The sequence below is a fragment of the Tamandua tetradactyla genome, chromosome 20 (assembly GCF_023851605.1).
Source record: "Tamandua tetradactyla isolate mTamTet1 chromosome 20, mTamTet1.pri, whole genome shotgun sequence".
Lineage (NCBI taxonomy): Eukaryota > Metazoa > Chordata > Mammalia > Pilosa > Myrmecophagidae > Tamandua > Tamandua tetradactyla.
In genome coordinates, this window is record NC_135346.1 from 40,860,636 (window position 1) to 40,878,588 (window position 17,953).

Below are 17,953 nucleotides of genomic sequence, written 5' to 3' on the forward strand. Positions count from 1 at the left end.
ATGTGGCTTTTGAGATTAGGTTACAAAACAACTCTGTTTTACTCTCTCTGAGTGCTTCCATGGGAAGCCAGCTGTCAATGCTTTAAGCTGCCATCTTGGAGAGGCCAATATGGCAATGAATTGAGAAAGAACTCCAGCCAACAGCCAGAGGAAACTGATATTTTTAGTCTAACAGCTCTTATGGAATGAGTCCTGCCATCAACCACAGGAGTGATCTTGGAAGCAGATCTTCCCCCAGTTGAGACTTCAGGTGGGACTGCAACCCTGGAAAACACCTTAGCTGTAGCCTTGTGGAAACTCTTAGGACCAAAGGTACTCAGATAAGCCACACCCAGATTTGATCCAAAGAAACTATGAAATAATAAATGTTTGTTGTTTTAAGCCACTAAGTTTTCAGGTAATTAGTTATACAGCAAAAGATAACTAATGCAAATGCCTTCTCACAAGCCATATTGATTACATTATGTGGCATTATCTCCTATGAGCTAGGTTTTTTACATGCCCAGTTGCATTTAATCTTCAAATAACCTTGTAAAGTTATATATGAGATTACTCCCATTTTATAGATAAAGCAACTGTCTGTCAAAAAAGTTAGGTAACTTTTCCAAGGTCAAGCTGTTAAAGATGGAATAGAGAGGTCTTTGACCTCTGTTCTGATCAACCCTCAAACCCAAGATAGGCTTGATTTGCATAATACCATGGAGCTAGGATTAGAATGCAGACCTCTTGATTTCAAGGCCCAGCTTTTTTCCTGTTAGTCATAAAATTAACCACTGGATCCACCAACCCATGGGCTAAAGAAAGTTGAAATGAAACCGAAAGAGATAACGGGTAAACCACAGTGAGGGTCAGTATCTGCTACAACCCCCCTTAACCCTTATCTGTGGGAGAAGCCCTTTGAGCCAAGGCCAGTGCCAGCATTATTCCTTACAAAGCCACACAGCCTGGATGAATCTAATCAATGCCCATTGACTTACCACCATACCCAAGGCTGTGCAGAGGCTAAAGGTGCCATTCCCAGACCATGGGCCTGGAACTTGATCCTGGAAAGGAACAAAAGGCTATCCACTTGCAGTCCTTGCTCCACAAATGTGATAACCTAGTCAACTCCTTGAGTCTGTTTAGGTCCCAATTCCCAGTCTGTTTAGGTCCCTAACAGACACCTAAAGTCAGATAACTCCAAGAAGGGTTGGAAGTATTCAGGGCAAGTAAAGCATTTGTAAATGGCCCAAACAAGTCCATCCATCCTCACTTTGCAGCCAGACACCATAAGACTCAGAAAGATAAAGTGATGTGCACAAGGTTGCAGAGATGGTTAGCGGCAGGGCCAGGACTGGGTCTAAGCATCCTGGCTCCCTGCCTCTGGCTCCTTTCCCTTGGCCAGGCTGGGTGGTGGGTGTCCTGAGAAGCCCTTAGGCAGAGCACACTGAACAAGCCTTGGCAGTTTCCTGGGTATGGCGATGCAGTGGGACTGTGTAGTGTGAACAGTGTGTGTGTGCATGTATGTAATGTATTGGGGGACGTATGGTGGTGGGTTGTGTCTCAACACATCTGGGCATATGGGAGGCTTGTTCTGTGAGGAGAGTGTGGTGTGTTTGTGGGGAGAGGGGTGAGGTATGCAGCCACAGGCAGTATGTAAGTGAGTGGGTGTGGCTGTGTTCTAATATGATTTTATTTTTTTAGAAAATAAAAGTAGGCTGGATTTGGCCCTTGGAAATGAGGTTGCTAATTCCCTGCACTAAGGTGTCCCTCTGTCCCTGACATGCACCCTCACATGAACTCACCCATCCTTTTTCTTATCTTACTTACCTCACCAGCTTCTTGGATTCCAAGACCAAGACCCCTCCTGTCTGTGCCCACCCCGTCCCCAGCCCCTCCACCCCCAACTCTGGACTGGATGTCACCCACCACCACCACTGTCATCATCCTCTTCTGTGCCAGGAACTGTGCTTAATGCCCAGCAGACATGATCACATTGAATCCTTTCAACAACGCTGAGAGGGAGGAATTGCTCCCACCAAGCAGATGAGTCAACAGAGGCTTAGAGGCCTGCATTCCCTAACCAACGTTACCGTAACCGCTGAGTGACAGATTTGGACCCAGTTTCTCCTAATTTATAAGTCCCAAACTCTTAGTAAGCTCCTCACTACCTTCCAAACAGATAGTTTAAACTAATACAATGAGAAAAGTCACCAAAGGGAAAAACAACAGACAGTACCAGGTTGAACCCCTTGATCCTAATTGTAGGCTTAGGGGTCTGGAGCTGCGATCACTAGGCCAGAGGTCAAATGCAGGCTAAGTATCAGAATCTCCTGAGGAGGTTGTTAACATGCACATTCCTGGGCCCAGTGCTCAGAGATTCTGATTCCACCATGGGCAGGACCCAGAAATCCGCATTTAAACCAGCATTCCTGATTCCGGATGAGCAGAAAGCACTGCCACCTCCGAGGTCCTAATGTAAAACCCCACAGCCAGACTTGGTTGTAGCTCAGATGTTTTGGGATACCGACCTCCAGGTGTCTGGTCCTGTCGAATGATTTGGAAGCACCACAGTGCTTGCAGATTCCATGCTGAAAATAACCTCACATTATGCCCCTGAGAGAGCCACAGGTGAATTAGGGCTCTGGTGTGTTTTGTGGTTTGCTTGTTTGTTCATTGCTGTTTTCACCAGCACAATTCCTGGCATGTTGGTGCATACCGAATGAGTGAATGTTATCAGAAATCTTAATGTGGACATTTCTAGCTCCAGTGGGGCTTTGGGGGAAGGGAGGGACTCCACTAGACATGAACCTTCATTAATCTCAGCAGTACAATAAGGGTAAGTCGGTGCACAAAGGGTAGGTATGTATAGGAATGTGGAGATTAATACAAATGTTGTACAAATGATTTTTTTCTGCTTGGTGATTTAGGCTTTCCCAAACCTCACCCCCTGCAGCAGCGTCTGAGTTGCAGCATGAGAGGCAGCAAAAGCTTTATTTTGGAAGGTGCTCCCATCCTTTCAAGTCAATAATTTGCTTGCTTTTTGGTCTGTCCCCAGTCGCCTGCCTCAGACCCATTCTTTCCAGAGGTGTCCCACCTCTCCCCATGAATGAGAAATGAATGCGCTGTTGCAGGTCTGCAGGATGATGCAGACGATGCAATGCATCATTCTGAGTGTGTGCAGCTCCTCGGCTTATACACTGAGCGTGACGTGAATGCTCAATGATGACCACTGAGCTTCTCTAGCTGACTCTCATGCGGTGGGTAGTGTTTGCGTGGGGGTGGGGAACAGTGCCTAATGTCATGTAGGTTCACGAAGATACTTGCTCTAATCAAATATTTCAGGGTCCAGTGTTCCAAATCTCATTACAGTATGTGCTATAGGAAGAAATGGTGTGTGTGTGTGTGTGTGTGTGTGTGTGTGTGTGTGTGTGTGTTTGCTGGGAACATACCAGGTTTACCTTCTAATCTATTAGAGAAGCAGAAAACACAGCTCAGGAAAAGAAAGAAACAGAGGTCAAGACACCCTATCTGTGACACAGATTACCCTGTGGCTTAGGCTATTTTCTGTAATGACTTTAAACACAGTAAAACCCCAGTATTTCTGGGCACAGGTGTTGAAGTGTAGTTACAGGTTGTGAATCCTGCTGCCACCACCCAGTCCCTGTGGCCTCGGAGCCTTCCAGACCCTTTCCAGTTCTCAGCCTCTTCATCTGCAAAATGAGAGGAAACCATAGAATTTCCCTCCTAGAACCGTTGCAAAGATTAAATGAAATTATATGTATGAAAGTACTTACATGCCTGGCAATAAATGTTAGCTTTCCATTCATCAGGTTTTCATTCAAAAAAAACATTTGTGGGGTCTCTTTTATGCACCCACCACTGTTTCAGGGCACCAAAAGAAGAGCAGTGAATAAACTAGTAATATTTCCTGCTTTTATGACTAAGGGGAGGCTGATAAGTAAAATGCAACTTAGGTGGTGATATGTGCTATGGCAAAAAAAATGGAGCAGGGAAGAGGGATTGGTAAGGACAGGTGGGCAGGGCTGGGTTTCCTGGCCACCCAACTGAGTTGTATGGAGTCTGGGGTACAAAGAGTGATGGGGGAACTCTGGGCAGCTTGTGATGGCTGAAGAAAATTGGGATAAGAGGTATAGAGATTAGTGCTGCCATGATGGTGCCAAGGCAGAGGTATTTGGGGTAGAATGAAGCTGGGGGGCTTTCCAGGAGTATATAGCATTCTGGGGCCCCTCTTGATCCCTGGCATTAAATATTGGAGGTAGGACTGGAGTGGTTTACAGGCTGTGCTGGTTTATACTGTTATGTACCCCCCAAAAACCATGTTCTTCTAACCCTTCTGGTGGAGGTAGACCTATTGTTGGGTGGGGACTTTTGTTAAATTATTTCCACGGAGATGTGACCCCAACCATTCAAGGTGGGTCTTAATCTTTTCCTGGAGACCTTTATGAGAGAGAAAGAAAAGAAATGCTCAGAGACATTTTGGAAAAAGCTGATACAGAGAGCAGAGAGATGAAACCAAGCGAAGGACACAGAGGGAGAGAGATGCCCCAGAGTCACAGAGAGAAGACCCACAGGACATAGAGAGCTCAGGAAGGTGTCCCCAGAGAAGCAAACAAGAAGCAAGCAAGACCGCAGACACTCAGAGAAACAGTCACTGGAAGCAGCTGCGAGCAACAAGAGCCCAGAAGCAAGGGGCCAGCAAATGATGCCATCCACTTTCCCATGTAACCAAGGAACCCTGGGTACCAGTGACCTTCCTTTAGAATCAAGGTATCTTCCTCTTGATGCCTTAATTTGGACATGTTCATGCCCTAAGAACTGTACATTGTAACTTAATAATTCCCCTTTGTAAAAGCCAATCCATTTCTGGTATATTCTGGAACTTTAGCAAACCGAAACTCAGGTTATTATTTGCATTATCTTTGCTATAAAAGGTTTCCTAGCTTGGGGTCAATAGATGGGTCAAAGGGATGCTATTTTTATGCAAAAGAATGTATGTATTTGCATTTCTTCTGGGGAGAAAGTCCAAAACATTCATCTTATTTTCAAAAGAACCCCTGGTCTTAGCAAGGGTAGGATGCTGGTTTCCAAGATCAGTCAGTCTGGTGACCACACTGGATGCTCACAAGTCATGCCTGCTGCCCTTGTGTGATTATGAACATTGCTCCTTTAGCCCTCTAAGCTGTCAAGATGAGTTTATGATCTTCCAAGCTGTAAGGCCTTTACCGGCTCTTCATGCTGCACTTCTATGTCTCTTAGATGGCCTCCAGCCCTGGGTTGAGAAGAAAGGTCTAGAACACCATTAAGATGGGATATTGGGCCCACTGGTTGTACAGCTCACTACTGCTTAAACTGATATCCTCAGGTACGCTTAAGTGCACAGGAGGGACAGGAGCGGCTCCACTTTAAGAATAGGGGTAAGTTTTCAGAGGGTTCCTTCAAGCATGCTGGAAAGCATGTTTCTGCTCTTTTCCCTAAGTTCTGCTTTCTTCGCCCCTTCATTCTCCAAAAAAGAATTGCACACAGTGCCAATTCAGGCTATAGACAGGATGCAGCCAGAAAACAAAACACCTGGAAAATCAACAAGCTAGAGGATAACAGTTGGCAACCCCTAACACTGGAGACTTAGTGAAAATTCTGATCTGTTTCTTCTGTACCTGGCTTGAGGTATGTGTTTACATGTCCAAGAGGCTTATCTAAAATGGTGGCTGGAATATTCTTCTTTTCCAGGCACTCTAAATGTCCGAATTTTGCTTCCTTATCAACCAAATAGAGGTAAATGGAAAGTAAATGTCCAACTGCATTAAGAATCAACAGAATTAAGTATAGACAGGGCACCTAATTTTAGACTGCCCACCACTTCCATCCCACACACACCTTTTTTTGTTTCTCTGCACAAGAGAGATTTTGGTTAAGGGCTTTGGACTCTTTTGGGTTTTTTGACCTTGGGAAAGTAAAAAAAAAAAAAAAAAAAGGGGGTTGGATTCAAGATAGAAAAAGAGAAAGAAGAAAAAAGCAAGAGTGGTTTTTTTTGAGGCATGGATCCCACCCTCAGTGGTGGCCTGCTTTAGGCTTAGAGGTCTAAGACCTTCAGGGAATCACATTACATTCACTCTGGGGCTCTGATGTAAAAAGGGGAAACTCACAGTGTAGGTTTTTCAGATGGTTCATGCTCATTATGAAATTGTTGAACACAACAAAAGATTATCCAATATAGAACTCTCTAATCTTTCTACACCAGACCTTTCCATAAGGCTATACCGCATAGACACAAATGTATTCCTTTGGGGCAGGGGGAAGCCATGGTACCCAGATTTTAGACAGAGGATTATCATAGGCCATGTGCTATGGATTGAAGCTATAAATGCTCTCTCCCCCCAGAGGCCACCCAGGCCAACAGATAAAGGCATGGGTGTAAGAGCACCTGTGAGTAAAGGGCAGGGAAATCCCCACCGTTTACATCTCAAAAAGTTCTTGGCAATTTTCCACTCGAACCTCCACAAGTCGAAAAATTTTCTGTGATTATTCCCAAGTCCCACACCGAGTCAGGAGCAGATCCAAGATGAAAATGTAGGTCTTCTGACTGCTGGTTGGGACTATCTCCCGGTTCCTTTTTTCTCTGGCTAGTGTCTGGAGCATGTTATTCTGGGATGAAGCTAGCACTGTCTTTTCCCCCTCCCCCCACCTTTGTTTTTATCCTCTTTGCTCCTCAGCAGGCTCGATTTTTCACAAGTACTATATGTGTGAATTGCCTTGAGTTGGAGTCTATGGTAGTCAATATTTTCCCAGAATGGTGTCTCTCAGCAAGACATAAGCCAATAAATGGCAAGCACGCAATCAACAAGTATTTATTAATCCCCTGATCTTTGTTCAGGCTTTCTGAAGAAGTATTATATTTACATTTAATTCCTCCTACAGCAAGTGACTGACACCCTATCAATGTCACTTAAGTGGAAGGGAGAATTTATCGGCTCCTAGAATACAAGGAACGAGTGACTATCAAGTCATAGAAAAGGCAGGGTCACAGCTGGTCTTTGGGAACAAGTGGAAGTCAAAATTTCAGCAATATTAGGAGTGTTTAATTCTCACACCAGCTTCTCCCTGCATGTTAGCCTCATTCTCTACGTGGCAGAAAAAGATTCACCAATGTTTCCTGAGTTTTACCCCTTTGCTCCCACCACAGGAGGGAGAAATAATGCTTTCTTAGGGTAGATACTCTGAAGACTATGGAAATTCTCTGATTGGTTTGACTGGGATCAGGTGCCAACCAGTGGTCCAATCAACCACGGCGGGGGTGGAGCTGGGAGAACTACTCACTCAATGTGAACCAATCAGCTGTGACCTGGGGACACGTGTCATTCTAAGAGGACAACTGTTGTATCTTGTGGGAGGGGAAAACTTGGGGATATCAGTATCAGTACCAGAAAAGAAAGAGAGAGGTCTAAGAAGACTAAACATTGCATCCAGTACTGCCCACAAGATCTTACAATTAAATGGGGGAGTTAAGAACTACATTGAAAAGCCGTGGTGATAAAAGATTGAATATCACTGATGTGGCATTAACTCTTCAGAGGAGGTGTGCAAAGAGGGCTGGTCTTATCAAGAAAGACCCCACACAGTGTGACCTTCTCAAATTGGGATTCGGATAGAAGTAATGTTAAAAGAAAAACTTTTCAACAACATTAAATTTAGGACCTCACAGCTTTATTGAGCAATTCGGGAATCGGGCAGCATCCCATTCAGAAAGGAGAAGAGAGCTATAGGGAGGAGGTAGAGAGGGGAAGCTCCTATAGGGCAAATGGAGAGGCAAGTGAGGAAATGTTCTGATTGGCTGACCTTAAGGTTCCATTTTCCATAGGGATGTCTCACAAAATTGGGATCAGATATACAGTGATTTTTATGGTAGACTTGTCCATTTTGATTATCACTAGGGGCTACTTATCTCTAGTTTTGTAAAGTATGTTTTATTTTCTCAGAAAACCCCTGCAGGTCAGTTGTTTTGTTGCTCAGATGTGGCCTCTCTCTCTGAGCCAACTCCATAGGTAAATCCACTGCCATGACTCCCACAGGTGTAAATCTCTCTAGAAATGTGGAACATGACTCCTGGGGATGAGCCGGCCCTGGCATAGTAGGATTAAGAAGGCTTCTTGACCAAAAGGGGGATGAAAAATGAAGCAAAATAAAGTTTCAGAGACTGGGAGATTTCAAATAGAGTCGACAGGTCATTCTGGAGGTTATTCTTATGCAGTATAGAGACAACCCTTTTCAGTTTTTTGGTGCATTGGAGTAGCTAGAGGGAAATACCTGAACCTGTTGAACTGTAACCCAGCAGACTTGATTCTTGAAGATTGTATAACTATATAGTTTTATGGTGTGATGATGTGATTGTGAAAATATTGTGACTGATACTCCCTTTATCCAGTGTATGGACAGATGAGTAAGAAAATAAAGACAATAAATAAATAAAAAATGGGGGGGGGTAATGAAGCTAAGAGATGTTTTGGATGTTCTTTTTTACTTTTATTTTTATTCTTATTTTTACCTTTTTTGGAGTAATGAAAATGTTCAAAACCTATTGTGATGTTGAATGCACATTTGTGATGTTGAATGCACAACTATATGATGATACTCTGAACCACTGATTATACACTTTAGATGATTAAATGGTATGTGAATATGTAATATATCTCATTAAAATTGCATTTAAAGTAAAGAAGCTGTATGGTCTTAAAGTACTTACTTAGGTTCTCTGGCTAAAAGAATTTGGGGTAGGATAAAAAAGTGTGAGAGAGGATATAAAAGATGATCCCTAAACTCCCTTTTGGCAATAAAACTGTTCAGGTGTTTTTGTTTTGTTTCTTTGGGAAACACAGTTTAAGCAATGGAGCCTCAAACCACATAATATTTAATGAATTAGTTTATAATTCTTTAACCTCAGGTTTGAGAACTATGGAATTCAGTTCAAGTTCCATAGAATGTCCTTGTGATCTACATATTATCTTTAATACTTTCCAGGAAAATACTGCTTAAATAATGCAAATGGGTGGGGTTATTTTGCTAACTAGTGAGACTAAACTCAAGGACACCAGGCCTCAAAGAAACAAGAGAAAATAAAAGGAGAGTGGAACTCATTGAGATGGAGGTCAATGGAGGCAAGAGAAACATGCCCCAAACCTGTTCTTGCCACAATCTTCCCCAACTCAGGAAATAGCAACCCCTTCTTCATTTGCTTAGGCCAACACCTTAGAGTCACAGTTGACTTTCTTTCATGTCCTACATTCAAAGCCAACATATGCTCTTGGCTCTATCTTCAGTCCTCTCTGGACCCTTACCGTTCTCTCCACTTCCACACTCATCATCCTAGCACAAGCCCCTGTATGTTCATCTGTATTAATGCAATAGCCTCACTGTCTCTGCCCTTGCCTTTTTTTGAAACATTTTTTATTATGAAATATAACATAAATACAAAAAGCAATAAATTTCAAAGTACACTGTAACATATAGTTACAAAACAGATTTTAGAGTTTGGTATGTGTGCTGGTTTGAAAAGATGTACATCCCCTAGAAGAGCCATGTTTTATTCTAAATCCCATTTCATAAAGGCAGAATAATCCCTATTCAATACTGCTTGAAGCTGTAATCAGATCATCTCCCTGGAGATGTGATTTAATCAAGAGTGGTTGTTAAACTGGATTAGGTGATGACATGTCTCCACCCATTTGGGTGGGTCTTGATGAGTTTCTGGAGTCCTATAAAAGAGGATACATTTTGGAGAATAAAAGTAATTCAGAGATTTGGAGAGAGCAGAACGACATAGCTACAAGAAGCAGAGTCCACCAGCCAGCAACCTTTGGAGATGAAGAATGAAAACACCTTCCGGGGAGCCTCATGAAACAGGAAGCCAGGAGAAGAAGCTAGCAGATGATGCTGTGCTCGCCATGTGCCCTTCCACTTGATGAGAGAGGAACCCTGACCGTGTTCACCATGTGCCTTTCCACTTGAGAGAGAAACCCTGAACTTCATCGGCCTTCTTGAACCAAGGTATCATTTCCTGGATGCCTTAGATTGGACATTTCTATAGACTTGTAATTAGGGCATTTTCTCAGCCTTAGATCTATAAACTAGCAACTTATTAAACTTCTCTTTTAAAAAGCCATTCCATTTCTGGTATATTGCATTCCAGCAGCTAGCAAACTAGAACAGTATGGGTGACTCTTCCACAATTTTAGGTTTTTCCTTCTAGCTGCTTCAAGATACTGGAGATCAAAAAAATATATCAATATAATGATTTAGCAGTCATACTCATCTGTTAAATTCTATCCTCTCTGTTATAACTCCTCCTTCTTTGAACCTTTTCCCAATCTTTAGGGATATTTGGACTCTACCCATTCTAACTTTTTCATGTTGGAAAGGAATGCCAATAGTTTGGGATAGGGGGATGGAACTAGTTGATATTCTTGGAGATGCTGGCCCCTCTGGGTTTCAGGGCTTATCTGGCCTAGGAACCAATCTGAGGCTTAGGTTTCTGGAAAATAATCACAGTGCATGAAATCCTTGTAGAATCTCAAATAAATCCCCAGGTGTCTTTAGGGTTGGCAGGAATGGTTTTGGTTGGGGTTTGGCAAACCATTATAATTAGCAATATCTAGCCAAAGCTCACATAAGACTAACTTCCAGAAATGGCATAGATACAATATGTAGTATAAAAGAGGTTTGAATAAAGTGTGAGAGATTGCATTATTGTTCTCACCTATAAAGGTATTCCTTTCTAAAAAGAATTATGCATCCATGCCCTTTGCCATGTGACTTTATAGTCTCTGTCACAAAGTAGGCAGACTCTACAGCCTTAGTTTTACCCTCATTGACTTAACCGTGTGACTTGCTTTGATAATGTAGACAGAAGTGGCAATGTGCCTCTCAGATCAAAGATGGTAAGAAATATGTCAAGTTTTTGCCAGTCCTCTTGAAATTTTGCCCTTGCCCACGAGTTATATACCCCAGGTAGTCATTGCGCTGAGTCCTGGAATTAAGACACATGGAGTTGGTTAAAATACAAATCACACCTTATAATCTAGCCAAGCCTGGCTAATCCAAGTCAGTTTACAGTCCATCTACATTCCCAAGAGCATGGAAATAGATACTTATTTTGGTAAACTATTGAGATTTGGGGTGGTGGAAGTGGTTGTTTATTACATAGCAGTATTGTAGCAGAAATTTGTCAAATATACTGAATATTTATCTAATGTTGAAGTGGGTTATGAGAAAAGGGTATGCAACTGTGGCTATTTCCCAGGCACAAAATGCCTTAAATTCTTCTCCCTTAAAAACCATTAAATAAAAAGTCAGGGCAGTGAACTCAGTGCTTTATTCCATACACTGTGAAGCTTGGGATCTAGATGTGACAAGAAATGACATGGGACTCCCTAAAAAGATCTCATTTATTCATAGCTAGAAAATCTATCCTAGTGTACAGGTATTTCTCCCACAGCTAGAGTTTTCATATGGAAAACTGGGTGTAGTAGTATCCAGATTAGGGCACATAATTTTCACTGTGTAGAGCATTAAGGTTCTGATACAGTCATAGGAAGAATTGGCACAACTTGAGGGAAAAAGGCTGTTAGAGTGGTGGCTGCTCCATGTAGGTGTTGTTTTGTTGATATGGGTGGTTGTGAACTGTGCTGCAATTTATTTTTATTTTGTCCTAACAATGGATGGTAAAGGTGATAAAACCCTGTAAACGAAACTCTCTAATTTCTAATCTCTTTCTCCTCCTTGAAACAGTTCTCTTGATTATTTTAAATGGGAAGCAGTCAATAGTGGTTAAGAAAAAGCACTGTGAATCAGACTTTGCGAGCTTGAAATCAGACCCCATCAAAAATAGCATAAAAGTGTGCGCTGGTTTGAAAGGATGCATGGACCCTAGAAAAGGCATGTTTTAATCGAAATCCCATTTTGTGAACTGGTAGAATAATCCCTATTCAATACTGTATGTTTGAATCTGTAATTAGATCATCTCCCTAGAGATGTCTCCCAATCAAGAGTGGTTGTTAAACTGGATTAGGGGAGATGTGTCTCCACCCATTTGGGTGGGTCTTGATTGGTTTACTGGAGTCCTATAAAAGAAGAAACATTTTGGAGAATGAGAGATTTGGAGAGAGAAGAGAATGCTGCAGCACCACGAAGCACAGAGTCCACAAGCCAGCGACTTTTGGAAATGAAGAAGGAAAATGCCTCCCGGGAAGCTCATGAAACCATAAGCCAGGAGAGAAAGCTAGCAGATGACGCCGTGTTCACCACGTGCCCTTCCAGCTGAGAGAGAAGCCCCGACTGTGTTCACCATGTGCCTTCTCACTTGCGAGAGAAACCCTGAATTCACTGGCCTTCATGAACCAAGGTATCTTTCCCTGGATGCCTTAGATTGGACATTTCTGTAAACTTAACTGGGACATTTTCTTGGCCTTAGAGCTGTAAACTAGCAACTTATTAAATTCCCCTTTTTAAAAGCCATTCCATTTCTGGTATACTGCATTCCAGCAGCTAGCAAACTGGAACAAAGTGACTTAAATTCTCCGTCTCAGTCTCTTCCTTTGTAAAATAAGCATAATAATAGTGCTTATCTCACAGGGCTGTTATGAGGGATTAATGAACTAATCTTGTGAGGCCTTAACACAGTGCCTGGCAGCTAATAAATGGCAGCCTAGCAGTCATAAACAGTAGATATCATTATAAAGCAATTTTTGTTAGTATAGGAAAGCAACCGTTTGTTATAGCAAGACTGGCTGTATCATGGCATTTGCTATGAACTTTTTACTGTTAAAGATGAGAGAACAACTACTCAGGACCCAAATGAGGATTAATTTATATGCTATGTTTATGAATAACTAAACTTCTTCACTTTGGTTCTCTGAGAGGAAGAAAAAAGTTCAATGACAGAAAAAATTGGACTCACCCCCAAACAAATACATCCTGAGCCTGAATTTGGTGAAGAGCAAATAGACTGGCCTCTTTGGAAATGAACTATGGGCAAGTTTCTAGGCAAATATGCAGCACACTTGGATCCCTCCACACATACCATGCTGGAGTGACAGCAACTGTGCTGTGAAGCAGCCAAGGTGAAATATTTCTCCTGTAAATTTTCCAGGAAGATAAGAACATTCCAACAGCTAGTGTGTTGTCCCGATGGCAACTCATTTCCTGACTGCAAAAAATATGAGCGTGGACAGCCTTGGTTTACGGAAAATGTGGTTCCCAAGGAAAGTTAACTCACTTCGGAAACTGTAAGGTGATATTGGTAATGATGGTCCTGATTCCAAGAATGAATTTGTTATATGATATATTTGTCTATTTATCTTGAAAGATCCTACAGTATATCCAAGTATGCATGTGTGTGTGTGTGTGTGTGTGTGTATGTGTGTGTGTATGTATGAGCAGGTTCCTCTTTAAAATAAGTAAGTAATCATAACTTCAAAATTGTATGAATCAGCTATCTGATTATATCTCAAATTCCTTCTCTAGAGAAATGTAAAACTTTTTGTACTACCAAGCGCTATGTTTCTTCATCCTTTTACTTTCTCCCAGTCACCCAGGGGTGAAGCAAGGGAAGTTTACAAATTTATTTTTTGTAATATAGACTTGGAATTTGCCTGCATTCAAGATATATTTATATACTCTTGAGCTCATTCAGAAAATAAACTACCAGTTTCATGTGTAATCCTAGAACCAAAGATCAATATGACTCACGTGAAAAATTAACAATGGGCCACTATTTTTTTAAAGAAAGATATATAGCATTTCACCCTTATATGAAAAAAAATAGGAAATTATAAACCCTATTCAACAGATAAAATAAATGGGAAAATATAACTGACAAACACAGTGTAGAAAAGTGGAAGAAAAGAAAGTGGGAAAAAAAGAGAAAGGAAGGCAAAGAGGCATAGAGGGAAATAGTAAAAGTTAAAAATGAGACAGACAATACAAATATATAAACATGATAGCAGCATATACATGTTCAGAGTATAGCATTGCTCTCTATTACTCCTGGAAGGTGGATGCTGTATTTTCTAACCCTAAGCCTAAATTGGGCATTTAGTTCGGGACACATGCTCTATGGCCTAATGAAATGTAGCAAATGGTCAGACAAGCCCATGGTCTGAGGGTTCTCTTGCTCTGTGTTAGAATCTGATGGAGTTGGATGTGTCTTCTTGGAATGATTAGGGCTGATGGGCCATTTGGTTCTCTCTTAAAGAGGCAATAATGAATGGCAAGGGAGATTAAATTTTCTTTATGGATTGCTGTATTGTTTAATTTGTTAGGAGTAAGTAGGAATTTCTTTTAAATAAAACAAAATAACACCTCCTGCCCCCTAAAGAGATAATCAATTAGAGAAGAGGAGCCCATAGAAGGCACTAAGAAGGAATGTCTGTGGTGGAGGTGGGAGGAAATCCAGAAGTGTATGGTGTCCAAGAGAATGCCAAGAGAATAGAGTTTAATCACATGACCCAATCCTTCAGTTATTTTTTTTCAGCATTTGATTGAGGTATAATTTACATATTGTGAAATGCACACATATTGAGCACCTGGCTCCAGGTCTTTTCGCATGTATATACCCATATCCATATAATCACCACCCAGATCTAAGTGTAGAAGATTTTCATCAATCTAGAAAGTTAGTTTATCAGCATTTCCACGGCACACCCTACTCTCCAAAGAAGTAACCGGTATTCTTACTTCTATCACTATATACTGTTTTCTCTATCCTTGAATTACATGCAAATGGAATAAAATACTATGTACTCTATTGTGTTTGATTTCTTTTGCTCAACATAAGGTTTTGGAATTCATTCACATGGTTGCATTGTCAGTATGTCATTCCTTTTGCTAAGTAGTATTCTATTATATTCATATATCACACTATTTCTCTAGTGTCCTGTTAATGGATATTTGGATCATTTCTACTTTGGGGTTATTATGAATAAAGGTGCTGTAGACATTCCTACACATTATATTTTTTTTAGAATTTTATTTTTAAATACTCCAAACGTACAGGAAAGTTGCAAAAATAATTTTAAAATAATACATTGAACTCCAATATGCACCCCTCATCCAGATACCCAGATTTACCAACCTTAAGCATTTTACAACATTTATTATCAATCTAGCCAGCTAGCTAGCTAGCTATAGCTATAGCTATCATACATGTCTTTTTATATCATTTCATTTCTCTCAGAGAATAGTGGCTGGGTCATACACTGGGTGATTTTCAACTTTATAAGAAACTGTTAAATTTTTCCAAAGTTTTGTACTATTTTACACTTCCACCAGCAGTTTATCAGCATTCATTTTGCCCCAAATCCTCACCAACATTTAGTATTGTTAATTTTTTTAAAATTTTAGTCATTCTTCAGTGTGCATAGTGGTATCGTTTTGTGGGTTTAATTTTTATTTCCTGATTACTACAAGGAAGACTTTTCTTAGATGAGAACAAGCAGGAGACCTTTTCATGTGCTTTGGTGAAGTAGCTGTTAAAGTCTGTTCCCATTTTTTAAATGGTTGATTTATAGAAATATTTAGTCCATCTACATTTAATGTAATTACCAATAAGTTTACAGTCTCACTATTTGTCCATCCTCCTCTCCTGCCTTATATTTGGAACATTAAAATATTTTCTATTATTACATTTCACCATCTCTATTTACCTTTAGCTTCACATTGTTGTATCATTTCTAGTGGTTACTTGTCTAGAAATTATAATATTATTCCCTTAATTTATCACAAATCACTTTAAATTATTATTATACTAAAAATTAATTAATCTATACTGTTATACTATAATACTAATATTAACATGTTAATATAGAAATATATCATTATAATCTATGAACAATATTAGATTGAACCTTACAACAGGATAATTCCATTTACCCCCTCCCATCTTTTATGCTATTGTCATGTATTTTACTTCTAATATAATATAAACCAGAGAATATTCTGTTATTTATATGCCTTAATCAGCTAATAGTCTTATGAAGAAAATTTGAAAATAATAATTTGTATTTATACACATTTTACCCTTTCAGGTGCTTTTCATTCCTACATACGAATCTAAACTTACATCTGAATTATTCCCCTTCAGTCTGAAATTTTTTTTTTTGTTTCCGTATTTTTGAAGTAGAGTGTGTTGGTAATAAATTCTCTGTGTTTGTCTGAAAATGTCTTAATTTCATCTTCATTTTCTGAAAGATGCTTTCACTAGACAACATTTTAGGTTATAGGGTTTTTTTCCAGTATATTAGAGATATCATTTTATTATCTTTGGGATTCCAACATTTCTCATGAAATTTAAGTTGTAATTCTTATTGTTGTTCCCATGAACATAATGATTTTTTTAGCTCTGACTGCTTTTAAGAATTTATTGTATATTTCCAGCAGTTTAACTATAATATCCAAGGTGTGGTTTATTTGAGTGTATTCTGCTTTGTGCTTGCCATGTTTTTAGAGTGTGAGTCAAAGTATTTCATCCATTTTGGAAAATTTGGGGTCATCATCCTTTCCAGAAGAAAAAAAATTTTCTTCTCTGTTCTTTCTCTCCTCTATTTCTGAGACTCTAATTATATTTATTCCATGGGTCTTTGATACTGTCATTTTTTAAAGTTTATTTTTCTCTCTGTGCTTCAGTTTGGATGATTTCATTGACTTGCTTTCAGTACGTTAATCTTTTATTCTCCTTATCCAATCCGAGTGCTAAGCCCATCCTTCATTATTATTATTATTTTTTGGGAATAGTATATTTAGTTACAGAATTTCTATTTTGGTTCTCTTTTATGGTTTTCATTTATTTGTTGAAATTCTCCATCGCCTTCCCCATTTTATCTCTTTTCCTCTAAATTCTTTAATATATTTATTACAATTATAAATAAGTTTTTTATAAAAATTTAATCAGATGAATCACCTGTGGGTCTGATTTTATTGACTTTTATTTTCTTGACTATAGGCCACATTTTCCTGCTTCTTCACATGTCCTAATTTTTTATCGTATGTCAGACATAGTGTGTAAAATACCGGCAGAGACTGAATTATATTATAATTTCCTCCAGAAAGGGTTTACTCTTTTGTCTGATATACTGCTAGTGTTAGGGGCTGATATCATTGATCTAAATAGCGATTGAGCTGAACTGGCGATGAATTGGCAATTAAGTCAGTGTTCGTTCACCTCTGGCTTAACATGTTTTCAGGAGGTCAAGTTCCCCTCTCCAGCAAGATACTGGGATCTAAACACCACCAAGCTGTGAGTTCTCTTTCTGATTTCCAGACCTGATAACAGCCCTTTTGATATTCCACTTATTGAGTAAAATTTCCATGTGGAACTATTGGTTGGATGGGAAAAGTTAACTTAGAGTTTGGGTTCTCCAGATTCCAATATACCATGCCAACCCACACACAACCTTTAAAATGTTGGCTGATTTTTCCTTGTTCCCACAAAATTCTTCTGTTTGCAACAGGGTTGCTTTTCCTCCAGACTTAGCACTTCACTGCAGAGATTGAAATGGTCTCCTGTTTGTTCTTACTTAAGAAAGACGTTACCCCTCTCTGGATTTCAGTTTATTTATATATTTTTCAAGCCACAGTCTTCAATGGTTTTAAAGAGAAATAATATTTGTTTTTGTTTAACTAGTTGTTGTTATTATGGAGTTATGGTCTTTTATGAACTTATATATCCTGAATATGAAACTCCTGAATTAGATTCTGCTGAGTTAAATAGCACATTTCTTCAACTTCCATTTTATTTTAAAAGCACAGTGTTTAATAATTCATCAAATTATAATCCACTTGCAGATGATATTTCCCATCTGCATTGCCAAAAGCCAACCAACTCAGACTTTCAAAATTGCACTTCCTTGCCTCCTTGAAAGGTTGAACTGAAGATGATATGAGAAATCTACTTTATAGAAGGGAA